An 18,882-nucleotide genomic window follows, 5' to 3' on the forward strand; every position below is an offset into this window, starting at 1 on the left:
TTTGGGCAGGTCCCTTCCCTTTTTTAAGGTCTTAACTGCTTTGTTGCAAAGTGGTGATAATGAGGCCATTGCCTGTAGTTTACTCTGAAAATCAAGCAAGATAATTAATATGTGGAAAAGGGCTTATACAAATATGAGTTAATGCCATTGTATTCCATTATGCAGGCAGCTGGTAGTGCAATGGAAAGAGCACTGGGCCTGGAACCAGGAGGACTTAAGTTCAAATCCAACCTCAAACACTAGCTGTGTGACCCTGGTTAAATCACTTAACCATCATTTTTCTCAGCTTCCTCAACTGTAGTATGAGGGTAATAATAGCACCTCTCTTCCAGGATTGTCATAAGGATCAAATGAAATAATATTTACATAAGCACTTAGTACAGTGCCAAGCACATTGTAGGTGCTGAATAATGCTTATTCCCTTCTTTATCTCTTGTACAATGTAGGGGCAGAGAAGAGAAGGGAATTGGAGAGTTATTCGAAAGACCAGGAGGAAGTTGGAGCCAGGGAAAGGGCAGAAGAACAAAGATGCCTATCATAGGATGCCTACCAGGAGTTACAGGGGTGTTCTGTTCTCTCAGGCTCTCCTGTGGTGTGAAAGTAGTTGGATGATACACTCAGCAGATGACACCATCTGGTGTTTATCTGAGAAACTCCAGAGTAGACATCAAAGTGATGGAGTGTAAAGAATTTCAGAGTAGGGGTCAGAAGGCTGGGAATCGAGTCTTAGACTCAGCAGCATACAGTCTTAAGAAAACTCTGTTCATCTGGAGACTTCTACCAAGATGGTAGGGGTAAAAAGGTCAGGATAAACCTAGCTCTTATCCCCTCTAGCTTCAAAACAGATAAGTGCACCAAATAGAGGTAAAGAACAAGAAGAAAGAAGGTCGGGGGGAGAGACAGAGACAGAGAGATTTCAGAGAGGTAATCCTCATAGAAAATTTTAACAAACAAAAATATAAACCACCAAATCTGTAATATCACCTCCTTTCCCTACCCATCTCTCCCACTACAATACCTGTAAGACACAAGACTTGTATGAATTGATGCAGAGAGAAAAAAGGAGAACAATATACATAATGACTGGAATAATAAAAACAGCACCAAGAAAGCTGAACTTAGTAGAGCTTCTCCAATGGCTGCAGGCTAGCATCACCACTGAGGTGTGTCATCCATCCACTCTACTGCAATGACTTTGTCATACTGAAGCTGTGGGACATCTTTTGATTCTGCAGCTTTGTATGGAATGATGCCTGAGGATGAGGGAGCCCTGCTGATGGAGAGTTGACCAAGGCTAAGATAAGTTTTCTTGTTTTTCTACAACCTATTTTAGGCTCTCAGGCACATCCGCACCACTATAACTATTGTATGGCATTGAGACTCTCCTAAAAAATGGTTTGAAGAATGAAATATTAGTAAAATACAATGATGCAGAGGAAGACTAGCCTAATTTGTGATGTTTTATAAAAGGAGAAGCTGGTCTTTTCCCTGGCTTAATGGGTTCAGGGCTTAAAAAAAACTTTAATATAATAACACACTTATTTTAATATCACCTGGCTTATGGTTTAATAGAAATCATGAGGGCAAGGTCTTGAATGCCATAGTATTTAATTCAGGGTCAGACACAGTACACATTCAGAGAACAAGTGAATGAGTCAGAAGGATCAAAAAGCATAGGACTTGGGTTCTAATCCTGATGTCGACACAATCCACTTGTATGACCTTAGTCAAGTCATAACTTCCCTGGATCTCATTTTCTTCATCCATAAAATGAGTTGGTTGGACAAGATGGTCTCTACGGTTCCTCTAACAAATTCTATGACACTGATCCCACGACATAACATTTACACAGCAGCCAAACTGATTTTCCTAAAGCACATGTCTGGCTACGTCACTAAACCCCAATGGCTTACTATTGCCTTTAGGATCAAACATGAACTTTTCTGGCACCTGAAGCCCTTGCAACCTGGCTACAGCTTAGCTTTTAAGACTTATCATGCATTATTCCATTGCTTGTATTTTATAGTCTGGTCAAACTGGCCTTCTTATGTACCATGCCATAACATGACATTCCATCTCTTGTCTCCATGACTTGGCCCCTAGCTGTGCCCCCTGTTTGGAATGCACTCCTTCCTCATCTCTACTTCTTAGAATCTCTAATATCCTTCAAAGCTCAGCTCAACTACCACCTTCTACATGAGGATTTTCCTTATCTATCAGCTCCAAATTACATTGTGTTGATTTCAAGTTGTCACTTCAACAAGCATTTATTAAGTGCCCACTATGTACCAGGCACTGAGCTGAATACTGGGGATGTAAAGAAAGGCAAAAGACAGTCCCTGCTCTCAAGAAGCTCATAGTCTAATGGGGGAGACAACCTGCAAACAACTATGTAGAGAAAGAGCTACACACACACTAAATAGGAGAGAAACAACAGAGGGAAGGCACTAGAATTAAGGGGGATTGGGAAAGGCTTCTTGAAGATGAGATTTTAGTTGAGACTCAAAGGAAGTCAGGAAAGTCAGGAGTCAGAAATGAGGAGGGAGGGAATGCCAGGTATGCAGGACAGCTAGGGAAGATACACAGAGTCAGGAGATGGAGCTACCTCTGGGAAGAACAATAAGGAAGCCAATTGCACTGGATGAAAAAGTACAGTGCCTGGCAGAGAGTAATGTAGAAGAGTGAAAAGGCAGGAAGGGCTTGAAAAACCAAAGAGAGGGTTTTCTATTTCATTTTGGAGGTAGTAGGGAGCCACTGGGATTTATTCAATAGGGGTGTGACAGAATCAGTTTTATAGCTGAGTGGAGGATGAACTAGAAGGGGGAAAGATTTGAGGCAGGAAGACCAGTCAGAAGTCTATAGCAGCAGTTCAGGTATGAAGTGATGGAGTGTCAGGGTCAGAAGATAGGGGGGAGCATCCAGGGAAGCTATTGCAAAAGGAAAATTAAAAGGACTTGGCAACTGATTAGATATGGGGGTAAGAGGGGATGAAGAACCAAAGAGGACATTCAGTGGTGAGTCTGAGTAACTGAGAGGATGGTGGTAGCCTCAACAGTAACAGGGTAGTTTAGAAGAGGGGTGGGTTTGGGGGCAAGTTGATGAGCTCAGTTTTAGATGCGCTGAGTTAAAAGATTTATGGGACATCCAGTTCCAGATGCCTAATAGACAGTTGGAGATGTGAGACATGAAGTCAGTACATATTCTACTTTTATTACGTACTTTTATTTATGTATCCTCAGCACTCAGCACAGTTCCTTGCACATAGCAGGTACTTAATAAATATTTGTTGGTTCATTTTTTGTTTGATTTGATTGGTTGAAATATAAGAAATAGAGGGTAGTTCACATAGCTAGAGGCAAATCAATAGCATTTCTTTTGGTGCTTGTAAAGATATTCCATTTGGACTGAATGGAAAGAAAAAAAAGCTTAGTGTGCAGACTGCTTTCCTTCCTCAGGTGTTTCAAATTTATATCTTACTGTTCCCTTGGCTTCATATTTTCTAGAGGGTTCTACTTTTTTATGTTTTTAGATTAGGTTAAATGAGATTGTGATGACACATCTGGATGTAGTTGGAGGAAAAAATGTAGCATTTCTTTGGTATTTCTGAAAGGGGATTGACAATAAGGATTGTGGGGAAATGAGTAATGTGTGCAGAGGACTCAGGTTGGCTGTGAATCACCATTTTTTCCAGAATTTTTTCTTTCTCTATGTGATGTTCTTTATTGTGGGAAGTAGGAACAATTGGTTAAATTCTTACCTCCTCAACAACTATATTTTGCATCCATTAACATTTTTCCATGCCTTGCTTTAGTTGTTGTTGGTCAGTTGGGTTCAACTGTATGTGACTCCATGGACTTCTGTCCATGGGCTTTTCTTGGCAAAGATACTGGAGAGGTTTGCCATTTCCTTCTCCAGTGTGTTTCCACTTTATAGGACCTGAGGCAAATAGAGGTTCAATGCCCAGGATCACACAGTCAGTACTTACTGACTGTCTGAGGCCAGATTTGAACTCAAATATTCTTAGTTCCAAGCCCGGTGCTCTATCCACTGCACCACCTAGCTGCCCACATTGTTTCAGAGACCTTGTTAAATGAAACAGCTTGTTTGGATATTGGCCTTTTCCTGAAACCCTTTTCTCTTTCCATTGGGTGCTCCGTTCCCACCTGAGGACTTATTTCCCTTTCTCACTCTTCCTCACTATCTTCCACCATCCTGTTTAGAGAAGTAGGGATATGACTGAGAGTGGTGACAGAAGTGAGGGGAAATATACTCTGTTAAATAGATGCTTTGCTCAAAATCATGGTCAGAAAAGGATAATGGTCCCCATAACAGTTAACTTCTCCTTAGTAGGGTAGGCTGCTAAGTTCACTCACTTTTCTCCATGGTGATGAGGTCAGGAGTCCTTTCAAGTGACAAGATATCTGGGAGACAGAATAAGGCCATCTGAGAAGTGATTCAGTCTTATAATTTTATCTAGTTCCTGAGTCCATCCTGTTGATTACAAATCAATATAATAATTATGTATTAATAAGTGCTTATTGATTCATTGATTCATATACATACTGGTCCTCCTTAAAGTGTGAGCTGAGATCAAGGTACCTGCTCCAAGGAGATAAAGCTGGAGAAATAAACCAACTTCAACTATGCATTTCTTAGAATTTCTGGGTTACAAGCAGCTTCTGAACCATCTGGGAAATTCCAGGGGCTAGCAAAGCAAGAGGCACTTGATCTCTTGGGAGATGTTTGTCATGCATTTTTATCTTGTTATCCACTATCAATTCTCTGCCAAAAGTAGCTATATGCAATATTCAAACAGGATTGTCATGATTCCTATCCAGGCACCACTGCTGACTCATCTCCAAAGGACTTTCTCCACCATGCTATAGAAATATCTTCCCCCTGGAAGCCCACCCCATCTCTGGCCTACTTCTTACATTGGAAGTGTCTTCTACCCCGACACCTCTCCTTCTGATAGGCTGGTTCCTCCCGAACCTCTAATTTAAAGAGGAGGCCCAGGCCAAATACATCTTCATTCCTCTCCAGATTTCACTCCTGACTCATCTTCAGAAAACTTTCTCTACCATACCTTCTGCAGCTCCACCTTCCCCTCACTCCTCCATCCCTGCTTTTATGTTTTGTCTTTCCCCATTAGAATGTAAGCTTCTTGAGGATAGGTATTGTCTATCTTTCTGTTTGTTTTTGTATTACCAAAACTTAGCACAATGCCTGGCTGCTTAACAAATGATTATTGACTGACTGATCAACTGACTTTCAGATGGAGAGCCAACTACATATGTTGAGATCTTATAACTAGTGGTTATTGAAACAGAACAAGTGAAAGGAGGTAGGGTTTGGTGGGAACTCAGAGTTCAGTTCTAATTGGAGAAATCCATTTGACAACTATTAAAAAATTTGTGCCACCCTAGAGAGAAGTACAGAGCTGAGGGATAGAAAGTCATTGACCCTCTGAGAACCATAGTGAACAAGGCAGTTAATTATTCAGACTTCTGCTCAATTTGTATGGGCACAAACTGCTTTGGGGAGCATTGGACCTGCCATGTTCCTGGTTCCTTTTTGGTTATCAATGCCACCTACTGGTTAAACAGTCCTCACTGTAGTTGAGGTACAGAGCTTCGGGGAGACAGTTTAGGGCAGTGGAAAAAGCTTCAGGCTCAGGTTGGTAACATCTGGGTTTGATTCTGGCTTGAATCAGTTTAGTAAATGCTTATTAAATACCAGCCATATGGATTTGTTGTAAGTAAACACAACTCCTCTGTACCTTAGTTTCTTCATCTGTAAAATAGAGTTATTAATATTTATATTAGACAGCATATAGGAAGAAATCTGTGACATAACATAGTATATGTCCATGTATACACATATATGTATATGCCACAATATATCTATGTATATATACACAATATGTACAAACCCACACACCCAGATGTGTGTGGAATATATGAATGCATAGGACTGGACACCTGATTTCATTAGTTTGAGGATCTCTGGTGAGAAAACTGTCCTTAACCATGCAAGATGGCAACTTTACAGCAATTTAAAGTCTTAGAAAGCTACTTGAGGCACTGAGAGGTTAAGTGACAGATCGGGTCACACAGCCTATATGTACCAGTAGTGGTATTGGAACACAAGTCATCCTGACCCTGAGGCCAGCTCACTTGGCACTGGGTCAATGCTGATCATAGGCATGCACAGAACACGTGGTAGCATACCCTAAGGGTACATGGCCATGGCTCAGGGTATGCACAGGAATAGGTATGATTTGAGATTTATGACATGACACGACATGGCATAACACGATATGATATATGGATGTCAGTTGTTAGGATTGTACTTCCAACCTCATAGGATTGATGAAATATCAAATCCTCTTTTTTTGGAGTTCAAAGTCCTTTATGGACCCCACCTAACATTCTAGTCTAGTATCTATCATATGTTACAGAAACACTGGTTCCCTTTCTGTTCCTAAAACAAGGCATTCTGCCTCCTGACTGTGAGTCATTTTCACCAGCTGTCCACATGCCTGGAATACTTTTCCTCCTCATCCCTGACTCCTGCTTCCTTCAAGTCCCAGGTAGAATCACACCTTCTATGTCTATGAGAAGCCTTTCCAGATCACTCTTAATGCTAATCCCTTCCCTTGTTGGTTGATTAACTTCAATTTATCCTGTCTCTATCTTTTTTGTACATAGTTTTTTTGCATGTTGTCTCTCCCATTAGACTAGGAGCTCCTTGAGAGTAGGGATTGTCTTTTGCCCTTTTTTGTATCCTTCAAGCTTAGGACACCATTGGGCAAATAATAGGTGATTAATAAATGGATCAAATAAATAGGATCAAATGATACTATGATCATAAATTTAGAGCTGAAAGGGACCTTAGAGGTCATCTACTCCAACCCCTTCATTTTAACTTTTCTGTAACTAACTTTATCTAACTCCAAATCTAGCATTCTTTCCAATGGATGAGATTACACACACACACACACACACACACACACACACACACATCCATATACATACACATACATATCTATATATTCATATATAGCTCTCATTTTGTAAACAATAAGGTACTATAGAAATACTAGCCTTTATTTTTATAAAAAACAGCAGCAATCCAAAAACATGCTTCAACTCTCACTGTCATTTCTAAACCGTGGTCTTAAGGTCAGCTGGAAAGGAGAGAAGTGGAGATAGTTTATTCATTTCCTTATTCAATCTCTTCACAGTTTTACATATTATATACATACATACACACACACACATACATATACAGAGAGAGAGAACTTAGTTTCTATTTGTGGTGTGTGTGCATGTATATAATCTCATCCATTGGAAAAAATGCTAGATTTGGAGTCAGATAAGTAAGCTACAGAAAAGTTAAAATGTGTATGTATGTATACATATATATATATTTATATGAATATATTTATATATGCATACACACACACACACACATACACACACACATCAGAAATAGAAACTAAACTCAAACAAATAGAAACTAACTCAAACAAATGCTGGGCTTTAGGAGTGCCTATCTCTCTATTTGAATTGGCCTGGCCTGGCTTCTAGCCAAGGAAATCTCATTCTTCCAGTAGGTTGGTATAAAGTAGAAAAGATTATTTTCTATTCTATTTTTAGTGTTCCTGGATCCCTGCAGTCAAGCTGTAAAAACACCAGTGCAGAGCCAGGAGCACTTAGACATATATTCCCAAGACCGCTTGTGAGGGGCAGGAAAGAGCAAGTTGACTTGGGAGGGAGAAAGCAGAGCCAGTACAGGGTGGAGAAATGAAATCTTTCTTGAAAGCAACCGTGACTCCGGGCAAGGTTTACCTGCTTCCCTCTTGGTATTTAGGTAGTAAAAGCACTAGTTTGCAGTTCTAAGTGCCAGAACTGGTCCAGTGGGCTGGCAGAATTGAAGCATCCCTGGAAAGGCCCATTGAATGCTGCTCCAACATATATCCCCATCAGTCTGCTACAGTGCCTGAAATTTCCGAATACTAATCATCCCCTTTGGATTAAAACTCAAGATCGTGGCACAAGGGAAGGCAAGCATTATCTGGAGCTAAGCCATTACCAGCCATTAACACTTCAGCTCAAACCTGAGTCACTTTAGTCACCTGACAGAGCCTTGGGGAAATGGGTCCCAGGACAACCAAGAAGGCACCAGAAGGCATTAATGCATAAGGCAGCTCTATTGGGGTGCAGGCCTGGCTGTGATCCTATAACAGGGGTCTAAGCCAGAAAGCATCAAGGCACTGGTCTGTCTAGGGATATGGGAGAGGATGGGGGAAGGGCTCCTAAACTGAGGAGAAAGGACACAAAAGGCAGGGGAGGGGCACTGGGGAAACTGAGTCGACTTTGCTATTTTGCCTATAGATGGTGCTCCTCAGCTCTTTCCCAAGTAGTGCTACTCCCATCCAAATCCCATTTCCTAGTCCACCTCCATGCACCACACAGGTTCTGTATTAAGTAGATATGGCAACCTCATCATCAAACACTGCAGCTGCACCAGACATAGACCTACTGGGCACCCTTTCGGCTGCCAAGTTCCTTGGCTCCTATTGCCAGGAGAGATCCAAAAAGCCTTGGCTTGGCAGGGAAAGAGGTCGTTTTGGAGCAAGCTTTGGCTTTGGAGTCTGAGCTCTGTGAGAACCTGGGCTCTGTTGCTTATTACTTGTGGGACCTTTAGCAAGTTGCTTCACTTCTTAAGGCCCCAGTTTCTTCATCTGTGAAATGGGGAGATTAGACTAGATGATCTCTGAGGTCTTTTCTGGTTTGAAAATCCGCGCTCCTGAGACACTAGCTTTCTTCCCTGCTGGCCCAGAGTTCATATTATGTAATGTATTTATCTGACACACATCTATTAGGTACCTACTATGTGCAAAAGACCCTTAGACACGGGGAAAAGTAAAAAAAAAAAAATTAGATTAAGGATTATCCATGTTTTCAGGGAGCTTACAAATTTAAGGGGAAGGAGGTTGAATTCTGTCTTCAGTGTCCCTTCCACTACCCTATCCAAATGCTACTTTCTCATCTCATCTCATATCTCCCTCTCCTAAAAGGTCAGTAACAAGTGAATCAAGCAAGCTGACTGCTTCTAATATTACTTGTATCTTTATAAGTAACTAGATGGCATGAGTCAATAAATCCATAGACCTGGAATCAGGAATAACTTAGTTCAAATTCTTCCTCAAACACTTACTAACTGTGTGATCTCTAGGAAGTCAATCAGCCACTTAAACTCAGTTTCCTCATCTGCAAAACGGAGATATTAATAGTAACTACCTTCATGGTTACTGCGAGGATAAAACTGAGATGATATTTGTAAAGTTCTTTGAAAACCTTAAGGTGCTATATAAATGAAAGCTATTATTACCTTTACAATGCTTATCTGTTTCTAATATGTGGTATCTCAGGAAAGTTAGAAGGAGAAGTATTTTTAATCAAGGAGGACTCTTGGTACTGTTTAAAATGCATCATCAAGTCAGCCAGCTCTTTCTTTTGCTTATGTGATTTTTGGACACAGCCAGCAAAATTCTAGGCTTGTTGCTTTATTATATGATATTTTGGTTTAATTGTTCCTGGATTCTTCACAATAGGGAGTTCAGTTAATAATGCCATCTCCATTGGATACGACACAAGCACATGGTGTATTGGGGTGTGTGGGAGGATGGTGGATGTGAAGGGGAGAGGACTAGCAACTGGGGAGGGCAACTAGAATACAGTCAATAAGACATCCAGAGAAGAGCGCAGAAATTGTAGCAGAATGAAGAGATTCAGACTAACTAGCAAGAATTCAGTCCTTCCCTCCTTCCCTTTTTCCTTCCTTTTTCCTTGCTTGTTTCCTATCTTCCTTCCCTCTTTAACTCCCTCCCTTCCTCTCTCTCTCTCTCCCCCTCTCTTCCTTCCTCCCTCCCTCCCTTCCTTCCTCCCTTCCTTCCTTCCTTCCTTCCTTCTTTCCTTCCTTCCTTCCTTCCTTCCTTCCTTCCTTCCTTCCTTCCTTCTTTCCTTCCTCCCTTCCTTCTTCCCGGCCCCACACTCTTGAAAATCTTCCAACAGAAGCTACACAGCCGCCTTGTTGGGTATGTTGTGGTGGGAATTTTTTCAGACAAGAATTGGATCAGAGGTCCTGTCCAAACCTGAAATTCTCTGCTTCTTTGAATCGTTTCCCTTAGTGTAGCTCTCTTTCTTTGGCTTTAGTGTCCTCATCCTCCTCCTATCTTCCTTGCTGAATGCTCTCTATATCCTTTCCTAACTTGATTTCATATTTCCCTCCTCTTTCTAAACCAATAAAAACTGCTTAGACAGTCCCAGCATACTCTCTGTCTGCCTCTCTTCATGTCACATCCAGTCAGTCATTTTTTCAGTTGTGTCCAATTCTTTGTGACACCATTTAGAGTTTTCTGGGCAAAGATGCTGGAGTGGTTTGCCATTTCCTTCTCCAAATCATTTTACAGATGAGGAAACTAAGGCAAATAGGGTTAAGGGCCTTACCCAGGTCAGTAGTAAGTGTCTGAGGCCCTATTTGAACTCAGGAACATGAGTCTTCCTGACTCTAGGCCCTCTATCCACTGATTAGATTTAAATTCCTGTGGTCCCTACCACTCATTCCTCCCTACTTACTGGGCAATTTTGAAAATACCCTCATTTCTCTGGTCCTATATATAAAAGGGCAATGTCCTATTGATATCATGCAGGCTCTTTCTTTAAAACTGTATATGTTTAAGCCCTGAGATGTTTTGGGGCCTCTGACCTGAGGATGCCACTCACTCCTCACTGTGTGCTACCCATCGTGGACATGCAGGACCCACACTGAGACTGTCCCCACTGACATCTGTCCACCTCCCTTTTTTATGTGTAGGAATAAAGTTTTGTTAAAAGCTATCTGTAAGCTATCTGGCACTCCACTTCAGAGAGTATCACCTAGTGTTCTATTCTTGGCCCTCTGACCTTTCCTCTGTCTTTAGAAACCTTGCTTACTCCAATTCTTGCAGTAATCACTTCTATAATAATCATGCAAAAATCTACATAGAATCAGGGAGGGCCCTAAGAGGTCATCTAGTGCAACCCCTACTTAGATACATTCCATTTTTTGAACAGCCTAAATGTTATCATTTGAATTATTTTGAGATGAAATCTTCCTTCCTTTAGTTCTCCCCAAAAAGTCCAGATTTTGTTTTCTGTGATCAAGCAGAGAAAGCCTAATCTGAATTCCACATCATCATTTAAATAGTTGGGACAGCTAGGTGGTGCAGCAGATAGAGTGCTGGGCCTGGAGTCAGGAAGACTCATCTTCCTGAGTTCAAATCTGGCCTCAGACACTTATTAGTCGTGTGAGCCTGAGCAAGTCATTTAATCCTGTTTGCCTCAGTTTCCTTATCTGTCAAATGAACTGGAGAAGGAAGTGGCAAACTATTCCAGCATCCTTGCCAAGAAAACCCCAAATGGGGTCATGAAGAGTTGGGCATGACTGAAAAACAACAACATTCAAATAGTTGAGACTTGTCTTGTTCCCTGTCTTCCCTTCTCTGGGATAAGCATCCCAAGGTCCTTCAACTGATACTCATCTGGCATGGTTTCAAGTCTCTTCATCATCCTGATTGCCCTCATTGTATTCAGTCAGTCAATAAACATTTATTTAGCACCTACTGTATGCCAGGCACTGTGCTAAGCACTGGGGATGCAAATGCAAAAAAGAGAGTTCCTGCTCTCAAGGAGCTTACAATCTAATAGAAGACAGCCCACAAAAAAAGTTGAAAAGTGGTGGGATGAGGGGAAAGGTACTGGAGGGCATGGTGGAAAAATCAGAGAAGTTCCAAAATTGTACAGCCAGTTGAAGAAATGAGATGTTGTGAGGTGAGCTTCCTCCCTAAGTAGAGGTTTTACAGTACATGGCTCCAACTCTCCGATCAGAAGGACAGAGGGTGACAATGAGATAGAATACCAAGACTGATAGGATCTTGTAGGATAATGAGGTTTTCCCAATAATGAGCTTCCTGGGGCATAACAGAAAAGGCAAAGAAGTCCCAAAGTCATGTAACCAAGTGGAAAATGAGGAATTAATTTCTATTTGCCATAATTCTTTTTTTAAATGCAGTTCCTAGAACTGAATACAATATTCCAAAAGTAATCACAACAGGGTAGATTATGATAAGACTAATGTCTCCCTTGATGTGAACACTGTACTACACTGTATTATTAATCCACCAAGATAATTTTAGCTCACTTTCTCTATAGAATCTTGAGCCATGGAGCCTTCTTACTCTTCTTATTTACTCTTCGAAATCCAAACAAGTTGTGGCATATGATTGTGATGGAATACTATTGTGCTATGAGAAATGATGAACTCAATGATCTTAGAAAAACATGGAAAGACTTGCACGAAACAATGAAGAGCAAAATGAGAAGAACCAAGAGAACATTGTATATAGTAACAGAAATATTGTTTTAAGAATGACTTTGAACAAATAAGTCATTTTGACTACTATAAATACTGAAATTATCTACAAGGAAGGAAGACACTGTCTGCATGCAGAGAAAGAACTGATAAATAGAGGCACATATAGAATGTTACCTATTTGTGTTTAATGGTAGCCACCTCTAGGGTGGAAGAAGAATAAAAGAAAATAAAGGAAAAAAAAGAAAAAATAAATTTATATGATAACTTTATTATATATTTAAAAGGAGTAACAAGTTGTGTGTAACAGATTTACAGTTTCATGTACAATCATCTTTTGTTTATTAAATTATGTTATGGAAATGCATGTTTTATTCCATAAATTAAAAGTAAATAAATAAATTATTAAAAATGAAATCCAAAGTCCACAGCATATGTCAAGCTCTGTCTGCTATCCTCCAACTTACTTTTTGTGAACCACTAAGAAGGCATAGCCTCTTTCTCTCAAAGTTATCCATTTCTATTTCAGAAAACAATTTTCATTTTTTATTAGAATATGATCCAAAACACTAGTTCAGTAAATATATTTCTACAATAATATGGCTTCTGTTTTTCCCTCCATTGATCCTCATCCAAATTCTTTCCATGATTCTGTTTCTGCATTTCCATGTAGGGGCATATTTTTGTTATACAAAATGCTTCTCCACTGTTCTTTTAATCATTGCCTTCATATTGAATTAGTTATACCATATTTCAGTCACGAATCCTATCCCAACAATTCTCAATGATACATATCTATAAATTTCTATTTCCCTCTTTCCATTAAGATCTCTAGTTCATTTTATTACCTATACCCTGTTCGTTTGTATATAGATATCTGGGGCAATGGGTATTATTCTTGCCCATATTCCTGAATATTGTGATCTGTGAATAATAGGGCCACTTCACTGATTTTTTTTCCCCCTATGAGATAGCTGCTACCTTTTATCATCTCTGGCTCACTGAATATGTGTGAAGAATTTTGATTTTCTCCCGCCATTTTCAATTGAAAGCTCTCTTGAGCAAGTCTCCAAGCAAATTTATAATATGTTAGCTCTTGTTAGAATACATAAATCCCTGACTAAGAACCTGTCCTTATATTTTAAATCCTGGTCCATAAATGCAAATCTTATTCTCTGACTCTATTTTCTTGACAAATTGTTCATTTGTTATATTCTTTCCTTTCTAAAGGAATGAAAACCTCACCTATTTCCCTATAATCTTTTTATTTTTTCTTTTTTTTTTTGGCTGGGCAATGAGGGTTAAGTGACTTGTCCAGGGTCACACAGCTAGTAAGTATTATGTGTCTGAGGCTGGAGTTGAACTCAGGTCCTCCTGAATCCAGGGCCGGTGCTCTATCCACTGCGCAACTTAGCTGCCCCTATTTCCCTATAATCTTCAGCCTTCTGTTTAGTACTTCATATTCCTTAATGATGTTTCCTTGGTTTCTACTGGTGGTGCCATTTGTCCCAACACAAATGATCAGAAATTAGTAGTAGTCATAAGATTTACATAAGGTTACATAACGTATAACATCTCCGTTACATGTCCTAGAAGATGATATGCTTCCCAACTATTCATGTCAAAGCTATACATAACCTCCAATAAATCTAATCTCTCGTCTAGAGTTTTTTTTTTGTGAAACTTAGAATCATTCTCTCAGAAAACTGAAATATTCTTTCATGGGATAATATCAAATTATGAATTTTTGTGGCTGGAGGGATTCTTAAAACCGTCTAGTTAAAGATTTTAAAAATTTTAATTTGAAAATTGAGAAATGAAGAATTTAAAAATGAAGAAAGTGAGAAACAAAGAGGTTACGTGGCTATTTAGCAAGAAAAGCAGGCTTCAAATTGAATCGTGACCTTGGCGTTGCACTGGGAAAATTCATTTCTCAGATACGGAATTATATTGTTCACATCTCAGTATGAACTAGCACAGCTACAATTTAGCCAAAAATTGTATCAACACCACAGTGTTCCACGGAACCCTCCCGACCTTGGACATGTAAGAGAGACTGGTTACAGACTGGTATAATTTGCATTGTTACTTTTTGCTTCCTAAAGCTACAAATATCTGTATACACACACACACACACACACACACACACACACACACACACACATATAATATAAACTTTTTAAAGATTCTTTCAATGTGGAAGAAACTTTAAGGGTCACCTAGTCCAACTTTTCATTTCCAAGTGAGGAAAACGAGGACTGAAAGCTAAATTGACTTGCAAATATTTCTAGTGCTATGAGCACTGACCTCACTGACGGCAGATCACAAGCCCTCTATGCCTCAGTACATAGACGGTCTTAATGGAATGCGATGTCCAAAAAAACAGTCATCATCTGGTCACCAAACTTTTAGTGAGACTTTCCAAACTTAGCTATACTGGTCTTCAGACATGAAACATAGTTCCTTAGTCCAAATGCCTTTCCAGCTTAGTAGACCCTGCCAGCAAGATCTCTAGCTCTGGAGTCAGAGAAAGTGGGTTCAAATTCTGCTTCTGACACTTACTACCCATGTGACCAGAGGCAAGTCAATTAAGCTCTTTGCACCTCAATTTCCTCATCTGTAAAATAGGACTAGACTGCCTATCCAATCTAGGGAAGGGGAAAAAGAGAAAGCATTTACTAAGTACCTATTATATGCCAGTCATTGTGTTAAGCACTTTGTAAATATCATCTTATTTGATCTTCACAACAACTTGTGAGGAGGTGGTATAATCCCTATATTATAGTTGAGGAAACTGAAGTTAAGTGACTTGCCCACCTTCACTTAGCTAGTAAGTATCTGAGGAGAGATTCCAGTACTCTATCCACTGAGCCTCCTAGCTGCCTCTAGGTGGGATATGAGATAGAGAATAGGATACAGAGGCAATTAGGAAGGAGAGAAAGGACTGCCTTGCTGCAATGAAGGCCCAATGGAAATGCAACTGCATAAATGTGCATTGTTCCATCATTTTAAAGTAGTAGGTTGTATGGGAAAAGGCTTGGGGTTAGGGAGATAGAAGAATCTAATGGTTGGGATGCAGTTTCTACTCTCCACTAAAGTATCACTCCAACATCTCATTATAGTGTAGAGGTGACCCGGGCTTTGCCAATATTGGTAGAATCTACCAATCTGAAGACACTTCAAAGTATGGGCTCAGTAATGGATAGAATATCTAAGGATCAGCATAGAAGTTCATTACCAAGCTAGTTGCAAGGTGATGAATTCTCTAGCCACAACATCTCCCAAAGACTTAGTCATTTGGGGGTCCTAATATGCACTGACATGTAGAGAAATGACACTGACATCATGAGATCTTTGAAATAGTGAAGCATAACAAGTTGTATGACTTCAAAAATCTCAAAAAACTCCTGCTCTGATACACAGAGGAAAGCAGTCACATGGTAAATGCCGTGTCTTGGTTTTCATTAGAAATTCCAAAAGACAGGAAAAAAAAATAATCATACTCTCTTACATCTATGGAAAGTGAGAGTCACCATCCCTTAAGGCAATAATTGATATAATGGATCTAAAAAGATTTCCTCCCTGTTGTTCAAGCACTTGGAGGGTGCATTTACAATTCAAGTACTATTTGAGGTTGTGGACTTCATCATATGCTGATGCTGGTATGGAACACTTAATGTGAAACTGATGTGTAGAAAAGAAAATTAGAATTAGGTTTGAGTTGAAAAAATAACACATTTTCATCAAGGCAGACGATATTTCAGAAAATGGTGAACGAATGTGGCCAACTCTAGAATTTGGATCAGAGTTTCACCGTGTGGGTGTATATGGGGTGGAGAGTGCCTTGGCAGTTGTCTGGATTCCAGCTTTCTTGGAATCCTTTAATGAATCACATGCAACTGAGATTTTGTTAGCCACCAAAATGTCCTTATAAGCCATTCATCCATCACATTGCTTGTGCTATGCTGTCACACTGCCTATACTATGCTACCACATGAAGCAACCTAGAGCTTCAGAACCATTAGAGGACCTACTCGGCAGACTAACGTGCCAGCTGTGGGGCAGAAGGTCTCACTTCTGAGGTAGTACTTGGGTAGTGAAACAAGCCTTGGGATGTGGCTTTAGAAATCTGCTTCTAGTCAGGTCAGCTATTAACTAATGGGGTGACCTTAGGTGAATATTACCATCTAGTCCAACCAAACTATTTTTCAGATGAAGACCCTCAGGCACAGAAAGGCATGTCCATTCCTGCTCTAAAAATCCTACGATTCCTATGAAATATGCCATAGTCTGAGAGTGAGGTAATTGGAAGAGGAATAAAAGAAACTGGGACAAAAGGTGGGAGGAAAGAATAAAGGTAATTTTCGAAGATCTCAGTGAAAAGTAAGTCTCCACTAAGTGTCTTAGGTTCCCTTTATCAAGGTAATCTAGCCCAGTTCCCAGGAATAGGAAAAGTCACCCGGACTATTTCAATAGCCTTCTAATCTGATTGGTCCTCCTGGTCCAAGTCTCTCTCCACTCCACTCCATCCTTCACGCAGATGTCAAGTGATTTGCCTAAAATGTAGCCCTAACCATGTCACATACCTGCTCATTGAACTCTAATAGATACCTGTTAATTCCAGGGTCAAATATAAAGTCCTCTTTTTGACATTTAAGGTTGGCCTATTTCTACCTTTACAGTGTTCTCACAATTTACTTCCCTCAAACAATGCTGGCTTTTCTTGAACATGCTGATTGATTTCCCATCTCTATACTTTTATACTACTCCCCTCATGCCTAGAATGTTCTCTCTCCTCACCTCTGTCTCTTAAAATTCCTAGCTTCCTTGAAGACTCAGATCAAAGTCCACTTGCTGCAGGAGACCGTTCCTATTCACTCAAGTTGTTAGTGGCTTCCCTTTTGAAATGCCTTTCTACCTATACTATATACATCTTATAGGAACCTATTTATTTACATGTTGAATGCAATGTCTTTGAAGGTATGGAATGTTTTTCACCTTTCTTTATATCCTCAGTACTTAGCACAGTGCTTGGCACATTGTTCTTGTTCAGTGGTGTTTGACTCTTCATGACCTCATTTGGGGTTTTCTTGGGAAAGATACTGGAGTGGTTTGCCATTTCCCTCTCCAGCCCATTTGACAGATGAGGAAACTGAGGCAAAGTTAGGTGACTTGCCCAGGGTCACACAGCTAGTAAGTGTCTGAGACCAGATTTGAACTCAGGTCTTCCTGACTCTAGGCCTGGCACTCTACCCATTGCACCACCTAGCTGCCATAGTAAGCACTTAATAAAATGCTTATTGACTGATTGGATTCCACTTTCACTCATCCCCTAAATGTTTTTATTAGCAAAAATTCACCTAATTTTGTTTTATTAATGATCAACGAGTAGCGGCAAATAAGTGGTAAACTAAAGGTATGCCTATCAATTAAGGAATAGCTGACCAAATTATGGTAAATGACTGTAATATACTAGTGTGCCATAAGAAATGACAAAAGTAATGGTTTTAGAGAAATCTGGGAAGATTTACATGAACTGATGCAGAATAAATTAAGCATAACCAGGAAAACACTTTAAACAACTGCAAAACAGTAACAAAATTATAAATAAAGACAGCTTTTAAAGGCTTAAGAACTTTGATCAATGTAATGACCAACTATGATTCCAGAGGATTGTCGTGGCAGAGAGGTGACAGTCTCAAGAGGCTGAATAAGCTATGTATTTTTGGCCATAGCTAATATGAGAACTTGATTTGCTTGACTATAAATATTTGTTACAATAGTTTAGTTGCTCTTTTCCAAGTGGGGAGTGGGAGGAGGAGAAAATAAACTTTTTTTTAATTAAAAAATACTTTTGATAGGGATAAACTATTGAATGGGTGGACAAAATGACACTGTGCATGTTTTGGGACGTTCAAATTTCAAGCTTCATTAGTTTCATATGTATGTTTAAAAAAAAATTTGGTAAAAATCCACAAAGGATCCTGATATAGTTACTCAGAATACCTATTAGGCATACCTTGAGTTACAAGGAGGAGTATATTAAGAATTCCAGGAGTGCAATAAGCCTTCTCAGCAAAGACAAAACTAGGGTGGGGCAACAGAGCTTTGCCTCGGGGTGGTAATTTAGAGAACTTCAAGTGAACCATCCCTTGGTGTGCTTCCCTCCCACCTATCCTTTCCATCAAGGGCTAGGGTTGGACAGGTCCTAGGGATGGCTTCTTCCTCCTTTAGCAGCTTAGAAAAGTCAAGTTATCCCAGGGTGTACTTCTTTCCCCTGGCAATCTCATCCTAGGCAAGCCTATTTGCTCCAGATGCTAAAGCTGTTAGCTATAGCTCGGATTTCAGCCTCCTTCACTGACTGGTAGTGTTATCAGATTTGACAACCGTTCTCTCAAGTGAGTCATAGCCAATAATAGCACTTCATTAAACAGTAAAATATCCCCTGGGACAGATAATTGG

The sequence above is a fragment of the Vombatus ursinus genome, unplaced genomic scaffold (assembly GCF_900497805.2).
Source record: "Vombatus ursinus unplaced genomic scaffold, bare-nosed wombat genome assembly UNPS02014820.1, whole genome shotgun sequence".
NCBI classification, from domain to species: domain Eukaryota; kingdom Metazoa; phylum Chordata; class Mammalia; order Diprotodontia; family Vombatidae; genus Vombatus; species Vombatus ursinus.